General features: G+C 40.4%; 1 protein-coding gene and 1 long non-coding RNA gene across 10 annotated transcripts in view; one reads left to right on the plus strand and one right to left on the minus strand.

Annotated features, from left to right (window-relative positions):
* The window catches only part of NF1 (neurofibromin 1), a 299,237-nt gene that overhangs the window by 86,687 nt on the left and 195,384 nt on the right, over positions 1-17,166 (minus strand). The gene's annotated exons all lie outside the window — the stretch shown is intronic.
* Positions 13,025-15,044, plus strand: LOC127484459 (uncharacterized). The gene is made up of 2 exons (XR_007911467.2): positions 13,025-13,549; positions 14,472-15,044. It is a non-coding gene; the product is annotated as an uncharacterized lncRNA (long non-coding RNA).

Raw genomic sequence — 17,166 nt, forward strand, 5'->3', positions numbered from 1 at the left:
GAGGGGTCCTCCATCTGATAGTTCACTCCCCAGTTGGCCGCAATGGCCGGTGCTGCACCGATCCAAAGCCAGGAACCAGGAGCCTCTTCTAGGTCTCCCACGTGGGTGCAGGGGCCCAAGGACTTGGGCCATCCTTGACTGCTTTCCCAGGCCATAGCAGAGAGCTGGACTGGAAGAGGAGCAGCCAGACCAGAACCAGCACCCATATGGGATGCCGGCGCTTCAGGCCAGGGCGTTAACCCGCTGTGCCACAGCGCCAGCTCCAAATAAATAAATCTTTAAAAAAAAAAAAAAAAAAGCCTGGAGCATGGTGGGCCCTCCCTTGTTGTCCTGTGCCTGTGGGTACACGGCCTTCTGGCCTCCCGCTCTCTGCTTTCCTGCCTGCAGGCTTGCTCCACATGGCTCCTGGCCTGCTCTCTGCCTAGTATGGACTCAATTTAGTTTCTAGACTTCTTTCTCTTCTAAGATTTCTTTCTCCCCTAAATAAAGTACTCACTTTCCTGCGTAGTTTTCTCAGTGAATACATGCTAAAACTGTTAAAAAATGATTTATCTTAAAGACTGCTCAGGAGCACCTTCAGAAGCATATTTCTCAGTAGCTAACGACAAAGCAAATATGGAAACATTCATGATTTCCTGAAAAATAATTAGAAAACTACAGGGAAAACATACAATGCCAGGAAAAATATTTACCTTAAATATGGAGGACAAAATGGAAAAAGCTGAAAAACATGAATGAGAGGTATATCCCAAGAACTGATGAAGACTACTAAGATTTCTCCATTCATTTATTCTTTCACTCAACAAATATTTAGTCAGGACCTAGAATTTACTCAAGGTTAAACACAGGAGACATACCTTGATTGCACATTGCAAAGTTGCAGGTATTTCCAGTGTAATTTATGGATTAAGTCAATTCTGACAAATATTCCAGTGAAAATCTTCTTGGAAGATGGCATAAAATATTGAGGTACATTTTGAAAAATGGACAGGCGAGAATAGAAAATGGAGGAATTAATAGAAGTATGCCAACTTTCTTGAGAGGAAAGCTTATTCCAAGTATAATAACAAAGATAGAAAGGTGGTGGTACAGGGTCGGGTGCTGTGGTACAGCAGGTTCAGCTGCCACCTGCAGCACTGGCATCTCACACTAGTTTGAGTCCTGGCTGCTCCACTTCTGATCCAGCTCCCTGCTAATGGGACTGGGAAAGCAGCAGAAGAGGACCCAAGTGTTTGGGCCCCTGCACCCCATGTGAGAGACCCAAATGAAGCTCCTGGCTCCTGGCTTCAGCCTGGCCCAGCCCTGGCTGTTGTGGGATCTGGGGACAAATAAACCAGTGGATGGAAGATTGCCCTCTCTTTGCCTCTCCCTCTGTAACTCTGTCTTTTAAATAAATAAAAATAAATAAATAAAAAAAATTCTTTTGAAGAAAGGCAATGGTAGAAAAACAGAAAGGTAGATAAGTACAATATAGAAACGACAGCATAATTAGAGCACAGTACACTTAAGACTTCAATCTAGGGAAAAGCCTTCCAAATCAGCTGCGTCACATCAACAAATTAGCCCTCTGTGTCTCTGTGTCCTCCAGAGTTGTTCTAAGAAGATGAGAATACATGAAAAGTATTTACAACAATGCCTCATACATAGTAAGTTCTCAAACATTTAGAAGAGAAAATCAGAAATCAAAGGGAAAAATTCAATAAACAATGATGGGAAAACAATTCAATTTAAGACTCAACTTCATGTCATACAGCAGCATTAAGAACTGAAAAAGTTAACATCAACATGAATGCCAGAAAATCAGAAATTTTAGAGAAATTTATAAATCTCCATGGGAAAGGTTTTTAATTAGAAAAAAATAATGAAGAACACACTGATAGATTTGTTTATAGAAAACTTCCAAATCCATGGTGAAATAAGTCTAATAAAAGTACCCAAATAGAATATCATAAAGGAGATTGTTAATTAGGAGTTTATAAAATTGATATGAAACAATACTATGATTTCTAAGCATAAGTGAGCAAAGGGCACACATGTTTACAAGGTAGGAAGCTTGCTAATTAACAAGTATGTGAGAATATGGCCAACCACGTAACTGAGAACTGCATACACACGTGAGACCGTTTTTTATTACTAAAGTAGCAAGCAGGGGTGGGCATTTAGTCTAGCAGTTAAAATCCAGGTAAGATCCCATGTGCCCATATCAGAGTACCTGAGTTCAACACCTGGCTCTGCCCTCTGACTCCAGCTTCCTGCTAATGCGGACGCTAGGAGTTAGTGGTGACAGCTAACAGGACCGGTTCCTCGACACTCATGTTGGAGATCAGATTGGGTTCTCAGTCCCTGGCTTTAGTTGCAGCTTTTACAGGAATCTGGGGAGGGAACTAGCGAAGGCGAATACGCATGTTCACGCTCTCCCTCTCTCTCTCAAATAAATCAATAAATAAAACTGCAAGTAATTTTTTGGAAAGAAATAAAAACGAATCCTGGGGCAGGTATAATGAAGTGGTATAACTCCTTAGTACAGCAACTTGGCAAGGAATCAAAAATCCAAAATACTTTAATCTTCGCCCTAGTAAATTTTAGATAAATCACAATATTCTTTCTAACCGTAAGAAAAATGGAAACAATGCTACACAGTCACCATTAGGAACATGATGACCCACTGACCACAATATTATGTAGCCAATAAGAATATTTAAGAAGAGTTTGTTAAAGTTTCAAATGTGGAAAATGCAAATATTAGAAAGATAAGCAGGGGTGGGCACTTGGCTAAGTGGCTAAGGCCTTGTTTGGTATGTCCACATCTCGTATCAGAGCTCCTGGGTTCGAGTCCCTCCTCCACATCCAATCCAGTCTTACTAATGCATACCCTGGGAGGCAGCAGGTGATAGCACACACCTGTGACTAGGCACCTGGTTGATATGCCCACAATCCATATCAGAATGCCTGGATTCAAGCTCCTCTTCCACTTGTGACCCACCTTACTGTCAATGTACACCCTGGAAGGCAGCAGGTGACAGTCTGAGTACCTGGATCCCTGTCACCCAGGTGAGAGATCCAGATAGAGCTCCTGGCTCCTAAATTTGGCCTGGACCAGCCAGGCTGTCGTGGGCATCTGAGGAGTGAACCAGCAGATGGGAGACCTTTCTCTGCCTCCACTGCTCTCTTTTTCAAATAAAATTAAAACAATCCATAAATTAAACATTTTAAGGAAGAAAAATTATAGGATATAAACATACATGCTATAAATATATGGATAGAAACAAAAAGCTAACACTATATTCCAAGAATATTTTATGACCTGCGTTGTCCTTAAAAACCATCTTCTAAGGAAATGATTGGAATATCTGTCTGAGGGATCCAGATTAAGTAGGAAAACAAGAGAAATGAGAAGAGGCAAGGTGAACTGAGAATAGGTGGAGGGGATCAAAGGACCACAAGCTATCACGAAGGTAAAGCTCAGACAGGCACACCCGGAGCTCCTGAAAGCACACGCTGTATTAACTGAATTCAGCTTGATACAGTCAAGTGTGGGCAGGACTGTTCCCTCAACAAACTTCAACAGAGAAACTCTTTTATCTCCTTTATAAACAACAAGCAAACTTCAATCATTTCGCCAATCTCTCAGTCTGGCTTACCGTACGAGCAGGCCCTTGCTTCCCTCTACAATACCATCCTAAATATTCCAGCTCCCCCACATTCCACAGTTCAACAAACACAGCTTCCTGAACTGTGCACCATCTTGTCACCAGCCTTTGAGATTCCGCACGTCCTCTTTCCTACACTCCTCTTCCCGCTCTCTTCTTGGCCTGCCAACCCTTACTCATGTTTTTGACTTCAGCTTATATATCACTTCCTCCTAGAAGTTTGTTTTTATGAATATCTTTATCAGAACTTAAAACTAAAAAAGTGAATAAACATCTATCAAAGATGTGATCATTGGCCCAAAAATGAGCATAATGTACTTAAGACTGACCAAGTCAACCCTGGCAGTTTGATTCTAGAGTCTATGTTTCTCCCATTTATGTCAAAGTTACAGCATCAAACTGGAGAAAGGAGAGATGAAAGAAGGGTGATTTGGCTGGGCTCCTGCTTGTCACGTAAGAGACTAGTCCTGGGCAGCAGGCAATCAGGTTTCGAGCAATCCAGAGAAAAGGTTGATTCTAACACCAGAGAGAAATTCACCAGAGTAAACTGTTCAAGGGAACTCAGGCAAGCAAGTCTGAACAAATGCTATGTCAGCATGTTAATAATGTGTTAAGCACATTAGTTTGTTTCACACTTTGAAAACTCTGCTTTCAAGTTAGGTCTTTCAGAAGCTCAGGTTTGAAGAAATACCATTTCAGTTCAACAGCCCTAAGTCAGATAACAATTTTGACAAACCGGATGAGATGTAAGCACAGTACAATGTTTATCCTGGTATGAAAACCCTGGCAAACATTTCTGAATCTGTTCAAAGTTATCGACCAGTTCAAAGCACAAAAATTAAACACATACACACGCTGAAAACAGCACTTTTTCACGCATGTCTTATCCAAACAATTGTAGCTATAAAGCACACAGTGGTTCAATAGAAAGAGAATGACAAAATTTTGCCATCCAGAGTCTGTGCTCAGTCTTGAGCAAGCATGTGCGTGCTCTCTGGTAAAAGGTGCAGTTAAGAGGCCTGGCGCTGTGGTGCAGCGGGTTAAAGCCTCGGCCTGCAGTGCCAGCATCCCACATGGGCGCCGGTTCAAGTCCCAGTTGCTCCTCTTTTATCCAGCTCTCTGTTAATGCACCTGGGAAAGCAACAGAAGATGGCCCAAATCCTTGGGCCCATGCACCCACATGGAGACCCTGAAGAAGCTCCTAGCTCCTGGCTCCTGGCTTCAGATCAGTTCAGCTCCAGCTATTGTGGCCATTTGGGGAGTGAACCAGCAGATAGAAGACCCCTCTCTCTGTCTCTACCTCTCTCTTTCAAGTAAACAAAATAAATCTTTAAAAAAAAAAAAAAGGTACAGTAAAGGATGAGCACTCCAGAGGATGTCATTAAGTGGTGGATTAAACTTTACATATGAAAGCACATACAACGGTTTAATGATTACCACTGTCCCTTGTATAAGATTCATGGGTAATAAGATTAGAAATGAAAATGACAGAACCTAAATGGTACATAATTCCCCACGCATATGCCCTTTTCAGCTATGCTTCAAATAACTGATTTGTTTTTTACAGTATTTGTTATTTATTTATCCCTTGGTATAAAGTAATTTAACAGTAAAAATTCGTTACTTGGATATTTCACATGGCCATCACAAGGCCACAGAAGAGTAAATCTGATGAAATGCCAGGAAATGTAGTTTTTCCTTTTGTGTTATTTTGTTGTCCACAGTCATTGCTCAAGCACATTGAACATCTCTGGAAGGCCAAGGGAGCTTGAATGCCTGTCAAATGTTTGCCTCAGCGGAAAATAAATTAAAATTTAATGGCTTTTCATTGATAGAGAAAAAAAACAAAATACCAGTAAAGGAAAACAAGGATGCCAAACACCACAATAACCACTGGGAACGCCCACACTTGCTAACCAAAGCCTCAGCACCTCTGACCACATCTGAGAGGGCTGGAGGCAGGGAGTGAGGGCACACGGTCCATTTACCAGCTCTATCACTGAGAGGTCAGACGCTTGGCTGCACGACATAGCAGCTCATGTCAATGACAAGTGATCAAAGGTAGCAAAAAGCTGTTCAAAAAACTCCATCAACTTGTAGGGTCCAACATCACCTCATAGTATGGCTTTTCTGTGACGATCACATGAAAACTCTCTTGCTTTAATAAAGCACATACTTGAAGCATTATAAACCTCTTGTTCTAACTTTAAATTCTACAAAAAAATATGCAGGCCATTAGGCATGAACTTAGACATACACTGTCAAAGTCTTTTAAAAACATATTAATCAAAGAATAAAGGAGTCACCCAAAATAGGAAAATATCTTCAGAATAATAAGTAGATATAAATTGATTTTAACTGTAAACATTAATGTCACATGTGACACTCCTAAATTTCTGTATATTTCTTCAAGGCAGGAATGTTGAGTCATTATACTTTTATCCAATGAAACTGCCATTACCAAGAACAGCTTTGGGGGCCCCTCCTTTCGAATACCACCAACAGTCATTTTACAAGTTACACAAGAAAAATCTCATTTTGATCAAAAGCAAAATTACAAAACTGATATGTGATCTTATTTATTAAATAATTTCAAGTATGAAGATTTTCCTATCACATACTAAGATGTACTTCAGAGTTGGACAGCACTTCCAAAAAATTACCTGCCTGAAATGTTGTCTGCAAAGGTAGCACAGTTCAGGGGCCGGCGCTATGGCGCAGCAGGTTATCACCCTGGTCTGAAGCGCCAGCATCCCATATGGGTGCTGGTTCAAGTCCCAGCTGTTCCACTTCTGATCCAGCTCTCTGCTATGGCCTGGGAAAGCAGTAGAAGATGGCCCAAGTCCTTGGGCCCCTGCACCCACATGGGAGACCCAGAAGAAACTCCTGGCTCCTGGTTTCATATGGGCACAGCTCCAGTCTTTGCAGCCAGTTGGGGAGTGAAACAGCGGATGGAAGACCTCTCTCTTTCTCTCTCTCTGCCTCTCTTTCTCTCTCTCTTTGTAACTCTTTCAAATAAACAAATCTTAAAAAAAAAAAAAAAAGCACAGTTTAAAGGAAGTGCATAACCTGCAGCAGAGACTCTTCTGAAGGATGAGGCTTGTTGTAGAATCTTCTCCAGGTCTGGTTGCTGTGGCCATTTGAGGAGTGAACCAGAAGACAGAGAACTGATCGATCTCTCTCTCTCTCTCTCTCTCTCTCTGTTTCTGTGTGTGTGTATGTGTGAGTGTCCCTTTCTGACACTCTCTTCCTTTCAAATAAATTAAGTATAAAAAAAAAAGCGTGCTTCAGTGCTTCTTACATTTACTGTCTGGTCCTTTCCAGAGAAGGCCTGCCACCTCAGCTTAGACAACTGATGAAGCTACCAAGTGAGTCTGCGATATGAGGGAAAGCATAACCAACATGATTTAATGACTCATCAAGTGCACGTGCTAAGAGCTGGTTAAAGTGAAGACTGACACTAAGGCCCCTATTACAACGCAAGGGAGACAGGGATATCAGAATTTAAGAGAAGGAAACAGAAAGGAGAGCATCATTTAAAAATTAAATACCTTTTCACTGATTAGGAAAAACTGACAAGCCAGCGTTTAATAACAGGTTTGTAATATTCTACTATTAGGAAGACAAATTTGCTTAAAGAAGGACATATGCCTCCAGAACATGTGTTCTGGGCAGGCATTTAGCTTAGAGACTAAGATGTCTTTGTGCCATACTGGAGTACCTGGCAAGATATTCGGCCCTAGCTTCTTGTTAGCGCAGACCGTGGGAAACAGCAGTACAGCTCAAATAGCTGGGTTCCTAACCACTGGAATTGAGTTCCCGGCTCCTGGCTTCAGTCTGACCCAGCCTTGTCCGTTGTGGATATTTGGGGAGACAATCAGTAGAAAGGAGCACTCTCAAATAATAAAAAATAATTTTTAAAAAAAATGTATGTTTTTCCAACTAAGGTAAAATGTGTTCTTTTTCCTATACTGGATTTCTAAAATGAAGAGGCTAGTATTCGACTCTAGAAGAGAAGTGTGCTTACGGGCAATTAGAGAAGGCGCTCACAGCGAAGTCTGAAGTAATAACAGCCTGTCTTTTTACTTAGTTATATATCCACTGACTCAGGAGGTTTCTAGATTTTTTTTTAAAGTAGTCATCCATTTTGAAAAGCTACTTTTGCTAGAATATATTTAAAATGTTCTATGTCTTTAAAAATTGTTTTAATTGACATAATCTTCTTCCTGTCTGATGACAACTTAGTACTTGTTAGTCAACCTTTCCCTGTCCGTTCCTGCTCCACACCGTCCCCAGTCTCTGCAACCACCATTATGCTTGGAAGTTGCATCAGATTGATTTTTTAGTCTACTCGTGCATGGGATCTTGCAGTACTTGTGTTTTTGTGCTTGGCTCATTTCACTTAACATAAAGTCCCAGTTTTATTTATTTTGCTTCAAAAGTACCACACTTAGGCTGCTCCCATTTCTCGGTTATTGTGCACAGGGCTGCAAGAAACATGGAAGTGCAAATGTCTCCTCAGAGGAGTAATTTCATTTCCCTAGATAGGTACAGAGTAGTGGGATTACTGGACCACATAGCAGTTCTATTTTCAGCTTTAAAGAAACATTTCTTCGTTAATTTTTTTTTTCGAGGCAGTGTGTGAGACAGAGAGAGAGATACATACGTACAGAAATAGCTCCCATCCACCAGTTTACTCTCCAAAGGCCTCAAACAGCTGGGGCTGGCCCAGGAGAAAGCCAGGAGCCAAGAACTCAATCCAGGTCTCCCATGTGAGTGACAGGGTTCCAACTATTTGAGCCATCAACTCCTGGGTGTACATTTACAGGAAGCTAGAAGCAGAAGCAGAGCTGGGGTTTCAACCTAGGCTCTCTGAAGTGGAACATGGATGTCCCCACTGGCATGCCAACCTCTCTTTTTAGTTTTCTGAGGAACTGCTATGCTTTTGTTGAAAATGGTTGTAATAATTTACATTCTCAATTACAGTGTGCAAGAGTTCCCATTTCTCTGTATCCTCATAAGTTGTTATCTTTCCATTTTTTTAATAACTGGAGTGAGGTACTATCTCATTGGGGTTGATTTGTACTCCCCTGATGATTAGTGATGTTGAGCATTTTTCATGCACATGTTAGCCACTTGGATATCTCTGATGAAACGTAAATGTTTAAATCTGTCCATTTTTTAAGATTTTATTTATTTGAGAGGCAGAGTTACAGACAAGAGAGGGAGAGACAGAGAGAAAGGTCTTTCATCTACTGGTTCACTCCCCAAATGGCTGCAACAGCTGGAGCTGGACCAATCTGAAGCCAGGAGCCTTGTCTGGGTCTTCCACACAGGTGCAGGGGCCCTACTACTTTCCCAGGTCACAGCACAGAGTTGGATTAGAGGAGGAGCAGCCAGGACATGAACTGGCTCCCATATGGGATGCCAGTGCTACGGCAGAGGTTTAGCCTACAAGTAGCAGTGCTGGCCCCTCTATTGTCCATTTTTAAACTGGATTGTTTTTCTGCTGAGCATTGCTTGAGTTGCTTACACAGTCCAGTTACTAACCTCTTGTCAGATGCATCACTTGCGAATGTTTTCTCCCACTCACTGTCATTCACTCTACTGGTTATTCCCTTTGCTATGCAGAAGCTCTTTCATGAAATTCCTGTTTGTGGGTTTTTTTTTTTTTTACATCTATTTTTGCTTTGATTTTTAGAATCTGTTCCAAAAAATTCTTGTCCATTCCAGTGTCCTGAAGTATCTCTTATGTTTTCTTCTGGTATTTTCAAAATTTCAGGTCCTAAATCCATTTTCATTTGATCTCTGTATATGGTAAGTTAACTTTGCACATGGTGAAGGAGTCAAGTTTCAGTCTTATGTATGCTGACATGCAGATTTCTCAGCACCTTTTACTGGAAAGACTGTCCTTTTTCCAATGCATGTTCTTAGACTTCTGTCAAAGATGAGCTGGCAATTTCATTCTACTGACGTTTCTTATTTATGCCAATACCATGATGGTTTTAGTTCCTGTAACTTTGTAATAAACTGTTTTAAGTTTATTTTTATGTATTTGAAAGGCAGAAGGACATGGGAGTAGGGTGGGGGACAGGGAGAGAGATCTTCCATTAGCTACAACAGCTAGAGCTGAGCTAAGCCAAAGCCAGGAGCTTAGAATTCCATCTGGGTCTCCCATCCCACATGGGTAGAAGGGACCCAAGTACTTGAGCTATCATCTACCTCCCAGGGTGCACATTAGCAGAAAGCTGGATCAGAAGTACAGGTGGGACTTCATCATAGGCACCCTGATAGAGGATGTGGGTGTCCTAAGTGCCATAGCGCCCATCTTCAGAATTTATTTTCAAGTCAGGCAGTATAACGCCTCTTGCTTTTTTTCTTTTTGCTCAAGACTGCTTTCCCTGTTTCAGATCTTTTGTGGTTTTACACAATTTTCATAGTTTCTTTTCTAGTTTTATGAAAAATGTCACTAGTATTTTGATTGGGATTGCACTGAATCTATGAATGATTTTGGGCAGCATGGACACTTTAATGATACTGATTCTTCCGATTCTTGAATACAGGGCATCTTCCCATTTCTCTGTGTCCTCTTCAACTTTTTTCATCAATGTTTTACAGATTTTATTGTAGGGAATTTTCACCTCTTTGGTTAACTTTATTCCTTTTTTAATAGTTATTGGGATGGGATTGTTTTCCTGATTTTTCAGGTGACTTGCTATAGGTATACAACAGTGCTATTGTTTGGGACCAGTGGTATGGCAGAGTGGGTTAGGCCACATGGTATCCCAGAGGAGTACCAGTTCAAGTCCTGGCTGCTCCACTTTCAATCCTTCCAATCCAGCTCTCTGCTAATTTGCTTGGGGAGGCAGCAGAAGACGGACCAATTAGTTGGGCCCTGCCACCCACTGTGGAAAACCTGGATGTAGTTCTAGACTCCTGGTTTCGGTCTGGCCGAGGCCAACTACTGCAGCCATTTGGGGAACCAGAGGATAGAAGATCTTTCTCTTGTCTCTCCCTCTCTTTCTGTAACTTTTTCAAAGAAATCAATAAATCTTCAAGTAATGTTATTGATGTTTGTATGTTGACTTTGTATTCTGAAATTTTGCTGAATCAGTTTTATTAGTTTTTGGGTAGAGTCATTGGGTTTTCTATATGTAAGATAATGCCATTAGCAAACAGTGATAATTTGACTTCTTCGGCCGGCGCCGCGGCTCACTAGGCTAATCCTCCGCCTAGCGGCGCTGGCACACCGGGTTCTAGTCCTGGTCGGGGCGCCGGATTCTGTCCCGGTTGCCCCTCTTCCAGGCCAGCTCTGTGCTGTGGCCAGGGAGTGCAGTGGAGGATGGCCCAAGTGCTTGGGCCCTGCACCCCATGGGAGACCAGGAAAAGCACCTGGCTCCTGGCTCCTGCCATCGGATCAGCGCGGTGTGCCGGCCACAGCGCGCCGGCCGCGGCGGCCATTGGAGGGTGAACCAACGGCAAAGGAAGACTTTTCTCTCTGTCTCTCTCTCTCACTGTCCACTCTGCCTGTCAAAAAATTAAAAAAAAAAAAATTTGACTTCTTCCTTTCTAATTTGGACAATTATTACTTATATATAAATTGTCCAATTGATTTCTTTCTCTTGCCCAACTGCTCTGGCTAGGACTACTAGTACTGTGTAGAATAAAAGTGGTGAATGTGAGCATACCTCTCTTGTTCCAGATCTCAACCTTCAGTTTTCCCTCCCTCAGTTGGATGTTGGCTTTTGGTTCTTCATACATAGTTTCTATTATGTCGAGTACATTCCTTCTGTACCTAACTTTTTCAAATGCAGTTATGTGATTTTTCCCCCAAATAAAATTTTATGCCAAAAATTTTTTTCAGAGGATTTTGGATTTCAGAATCATGGTTAAGAAGTTATTAATGTATACTATGATCCACATTATACAAATGATAAAATCATCCCAAAATAACAGCCAGAAAGTAGAGACAGGACTTAAACTCAGGCCTGAAACTTACAAATTCATGAATACGATGCAGGGGAAACTTAAATGACCAAATGTCTCTCATTATTTTAGGCACCATTAATGATATCAGCTTCCAGACATAAAGAAATGGTGTATTTCAATGAATTCCAATGTTTACATAAGCACTCACTATGCTACTAGGTAGAAGGAATACAAAGAACAAGAGGTGGTTTCTGACCACAAGAAGGTGGATGAACATGGGGGATGAAAGATTTAGAATATATATAGAGAAAAAAGCATACTTAATAAGTATAAAGTCCTAATATGACTTTGTTCAACTGTGAAATTGGGATAGGCTCACATAAAAAGCACTGGCATCAGAATCAGACCTTGAAGGAAGAGAATTTTGAACAATGACGGAAAGTACCTTGGACAGACTGGGGAAGTTGCACAAAGAGTTGACATGGGAGGTGAAGACATGGATAATGGAAAACAACTTCTGTCTTGGAGCATTTTGCCGCTGCAAAGGTCAGAATTTTAAATTTTACTTAGTCATCATCAAGAGGCCTGAGGAGTTTAAGATCAGTAACAGTGAGAAGATAATGAGAAATCCAAGCTTAGTGAGCCATTTGGCCAGGTGATGCTGCAATTAACTAACACTGTAAAAAGAATACATCTGGATACAGAAATATGGAGGGAAAATGTTGACTCTCAAATTTTAATTAAGTGGAGACAGAGGTGCCTGAAGTACCAATAAAGAAATGTTAAAGTCTAGAATTCAAAATGGTCAGGATTAGTAAACTAGAGTAAGTTACTAATAGTCTGCAGAAGGCCACAATAATATTATTGTTACCAGTAACTACATACCCCTCAAGAAAACCCACAGAACACGCCAGTAAGTAGAGGACAGTACCAAACTCCTCTGCATTACCTTAGTACTCTGATTTATAATATTTACTCTGGTTGCCAAGAAGCTTTTTTGTTTATTTACTTCTTAGGCCTGACCACACTAATTTCCAGTCAGTGAGGTTATTATATGTACCACATAAATGAGATTTAGTGTACATGGGTCCCTTGATTTCAGAAGAAAAAAAACTTCATAACAAAGTCGAGCCAGTGAGGAACATGTATTGACTTGTACTTTCACCATTTATGTGGCAATTTCCTTGTATGTCAACACATTGTTCACAGCCCTGCAATTTTTAAATGATGACAGCCAAGGTGATGAAAACCTCAGCACAATACCACCCAGCTTCCCTGTACGTTAATTATCAGAAGGAAGGACTGACCAAAAGATAAAATTCCTTTAAAGAATATACTTAATTTTTTTCAAGGTGGGTGATTAAATACATTAAATACAAATATAAAACTTTGCAAATTCAGTATGAAGGCATAACTTTCAAATGTGAGCCTTTTATTAAATTTCATATTAATAAAGTTTACCTTCTTTCTAAATGGTTAATTATTGTACTCCTGGAATGCATTATTCCTGAATTAATTTTATAACTTCATGGTAGCCATGGCTACTAACTGCCCTGTACACAATGCCACTCTAACAGTGAAAAACAGGTAACGATATCTTTAATACACTTACTTGATTTTAAATAAAAAACAAAAATATATTCATCTTGTTAGAATTGATCTAGTGAAAAAACTCAAATATAGAAAAGGGGACTAACAAAGTGATATTCACTAGATTCTTAAAACAAACAAGTAGATGTTACAAAGACTTTATTTGAATACATTCACCTCTGCCAAAGGCCATATGTTTACAATAGTAGTTTGGAAAACATTCAGTTGGATACTTCCAAAGAGCAAATGGTAAGGCAAGTTTAAAACACGTGACTTTCTTACTAGTAGGGTTTAAATAACATAGTAACTAAGAAATCAGAACCCTCACAGGACACTGGAGAAAATCTGAATTCTTACTCTTCAACAAAGAAAATCAAAAGGTAATATTAATTTGAAATTTTCCCAACTAAACATAACTTTCAGTATACATCAGATTTTTAACATTAAAATTTAAGTTTAAAAAATTACTGTATTTAACGATGTTCAGCATGAGCTAGTTGTAACAAGCCAGTAGATGTGAGAGAAAGATGAAAGTAAACCAGCCCTGCTTCAAACAATCTCGTGGATGTTTATACTATGCCTTTAGAGTTCACATCTGGGAAAGAACACGGGACTCAGATCTGAGTGCCTGTGCTGGGCATTTTAAGACCCGTGTTCTCAGGAAGTTATAACTGTAGGCTGAGTCTGTAAAATGAAGCTGTTGACTTTTATCAATTCTAAATTTCTTCCTGTTTTCCAATGAACTTCTTAAAAGCTAGCTTTTTATAAGGGTAGGGATGAAGGAAATCTCATCTCCGCAGTGGGGCAATCCTTTGGTTTAATCCTTTTTAGTCTCTGCAGTAAACATTTAAAAGTAATACCCTAATTTGTGACCTTGGCTTAAACCTTACATTGTTGGAACAAAGGCCATAAGAAATCTCAAGAATAATATATGCCAATTTTTTTTCAGGACTTGTTATTCCATTCTCTAAAATGGCCTCTTCTCCACCTCCACTTTTCTCTGCAGGGACCTCAAACCCCTGTCTTTTTGTATTTTGTCTAAAGTTTTACTTTTTCTTTTTCATAGAAAGACCAAATAAAGCTTCTTTTTATCCTTCAGATTGTTTTAGTCTAAAGTTGGTGGCTCTACCTAGAAAATAGATATGTCAGCAGATTACTGAGAATAAAAAAAGGAAGCTTTTTTCATAAACAATGAAAAAGCATATTTACCTAACACGAATGTACTAAGTAAATACAATCAAGTATATATGCTTGTCTGTGATCCAAGTGTTAGATTAAGTTTATGTAATTATTTTGAAACAGGAAAAAGATGTTGAGGCTGTCACTGATCAGCCTGCTCCTCCTGTCTGTTGGCAGCGATCTGGAAAAGTCAGCTATTACAGCAGCACAGAGCACACCTTCTACGGCAGTCCCAAGCCTCAGTACCAAACCAAGCCTGAACGCCAGGACCAGTCTGCATGCTGAGACGACCCCGAGGCCCGGGACGCTGACGTACAGTTCCAAGATGCCGACTCCCGGGCCCAGTTCGCTGACCCTGAGTCCCAGGAAGCCGACGCACAGCCCCAAGATGCCGATCCTGAGGCCCAGTTCGCCGATCTCGAGGCCCAGTTCGCCGACCCCAAGGCCCGGGAAGCCGACTCACAGCGCCACAACCCCAAGGCAGCAATCAGCAGTGACCTCAAAGACAGCCACAACTCTGACGACTCAGAGAAATGGTTGCACCAAGCTCAAGCCAATGGAAAATTTGCATTTTCTTTTCTATGTAATGTTTTTGTTGTTTTGTGTGTACTCAGGCTAAGGGGCAAATCAACTGCCTACATAATTCTATGCTGAATGACAAGCATACCAGAAAATAAAATTTTTTTCAACTTACTATTTAAGAAGTTATCATTATTCTAGCTTGATTGGTTGTCCACAAGTATTAATTGTATAAACTTAAATATGATTTCCTTCCTTATAATAAAAGCTCATATTCCATATTAAATGTTTAAATAGGCAAAATACTAAACATTTGCATTTTATTTAATTTTTTTGAAGATTTATTTATTTCTTTGAGAGTTACAGAGAGAGAAGAAAGGAGGCAGGTTCTCTCTCTAATGGTTCACTCTCTAAATGGTCACAATGTCCTCAGGCCCAAGCCTGGGTGGGTGGAAAGGGCCCAAGCACTTATACTATCCTCTGTTGTTTTCCCAGGTGTATTAGCAGGGAACTGGCTCAGAAGTGGAACAGCCCACTGTTGTCTGGGATCAACATTTGCACTTTAAATATTTACAACACTGAACTAAAACTCAGATACCTACATTAAAGGTCTAAAAAGAGAAATCATGTAGACAGGGACCAGTGCTGTGGCACAGCGTGTGGCATAGCACCAGCATCCCATATGGGTGAGGATTTGCACTGGCGGCTCCACTTACAATCAGTTCTCTGCTAAAGGCCTGGGAAAGCAAAAGATGGCCCAAGAGCTTGGGCCCCTGTACCCACAGGGGAGGCCGGGAGGAAGCTAATGGCTCCTGGCTTCTCTTTCAAATAAATAAAAATAAATTTTTTTAAAGAAATTGCATAGACAGCATTTAATCAAAGTATGCCTGAGAGATAGACAGAAAAAGTATTTGTGAGAGAAAGAGACAGACAAAAGGGATATAGATGAGGCATAAGGAGCATTGTGAGGGAAGTAGTTCTTACATTTCTTATTAAATAAAAAAGTGTTAATCTGATCAGAAGAAAAAACAATGCCCTATAAAACAGACCAATCTGTATCTCCATATTTCATTAATGTGTAACAGCTTGTCATTCCAGTAAAAAGGGTGCCAATTTTGCTAACCTGTACAATGCCTAATACTGTTGTTGCAATGACAAGATAATCTTATTTTGAGAAAAACTTTGTTTCAAAAGATCATTTGCAAACTGTCATGCTTAGAATTCAGAACTCATTTTCTCCAAAGAATTGTAGCTCATAACAGTTGGACAGATTTTCATGCTGGTCTACAAAGGTTGTTCTAGCCAAAAACTTAATATATAATGGTAACAGTAATAATAACCATGTTATCAATAGTGCCATTGTCAAGAGCATTGGTTTAGATTTCAAATCCAACTCTGATTCTTACTAGTTGTGCTACAATGGATTAAATACAAAACAAACTGACTACAAATATATTACTTATGGTGCCTGGTAAATATAGATTAGGTTCTGCACAAGATTTTTTAAAAAGTGTTTAATTTCATGTACTTGAAAGGCAGACACATACATGCACACAGGAAGAAAGGGAGAGGTGGCGGGAGGGAGAAGGAGAGGGAGAGGGAGGGGGGAAGGGGATAGGAGGGGGAGAGAGAGAAGAGAAGAGAGAAGAGAGAATCTTCCATCTGCTGGCTCATTCCCAAATACCCACAACAGTCAGGACTAAGCCAGGAACCCAGACCTCCTTCCTGGAGCCTAAGTACTTGAGCCATTCTCTTGTTATCTCCCAATATGCACTAGCAGGAAGCAAGACTGTACACGGCGTAGCTGGACTTGCACCAGCACTCTGAATGAGAAGCGGGTGTCCCCAGCAACAGTGAAACCTGCGTGCACCACAACCACCACCCCTGGTTTTGAGTTGGTAGCTCAAGGTGGGACCTGTGGATACCTTTGCTTATTTTCACTATCCAGTTCATTCTGATAGCTGGGTTTCAGTTGCTGTTGATGTACATGTCAACTACTGTTGTTAAACAGTACTGTTTAACTACTGTTGTTAAACTACTACTACTAGTACTACTGTTGTTAAACTCAGAAGTTTATTGTGAAGATTAGATTAGCAATTACATAATATGCCATTTACCTGATACAGAGAAAGTAATCAGAAAATGCCAACTACATCATTACTAGTACTCTCACCCAAAAAGCAACTGGCAAGAATCAGTAACATCCCTAAGAAGAAAATTCTTCACTGCAACGTTTAAGTTTTTAATCTTTCATTATGCTTACAAAAATAATACATGCTCCTGGCAACGAGTCAAACAA

This window comes from Oryctolagus cuniculus, chromosome 17, assembly GCF_964237555.1.
Source record: "Oryctolagus cuniculus chromosome 17, mOryCun1.1, whole genome shotgun sequence".
Lineage (NCBI taxonomy): Eukaryota > Metazoa > Chordata > Mammalia > Lagomorpha > Leporidae > Oryctolagus > Oryctolagus cuniculus.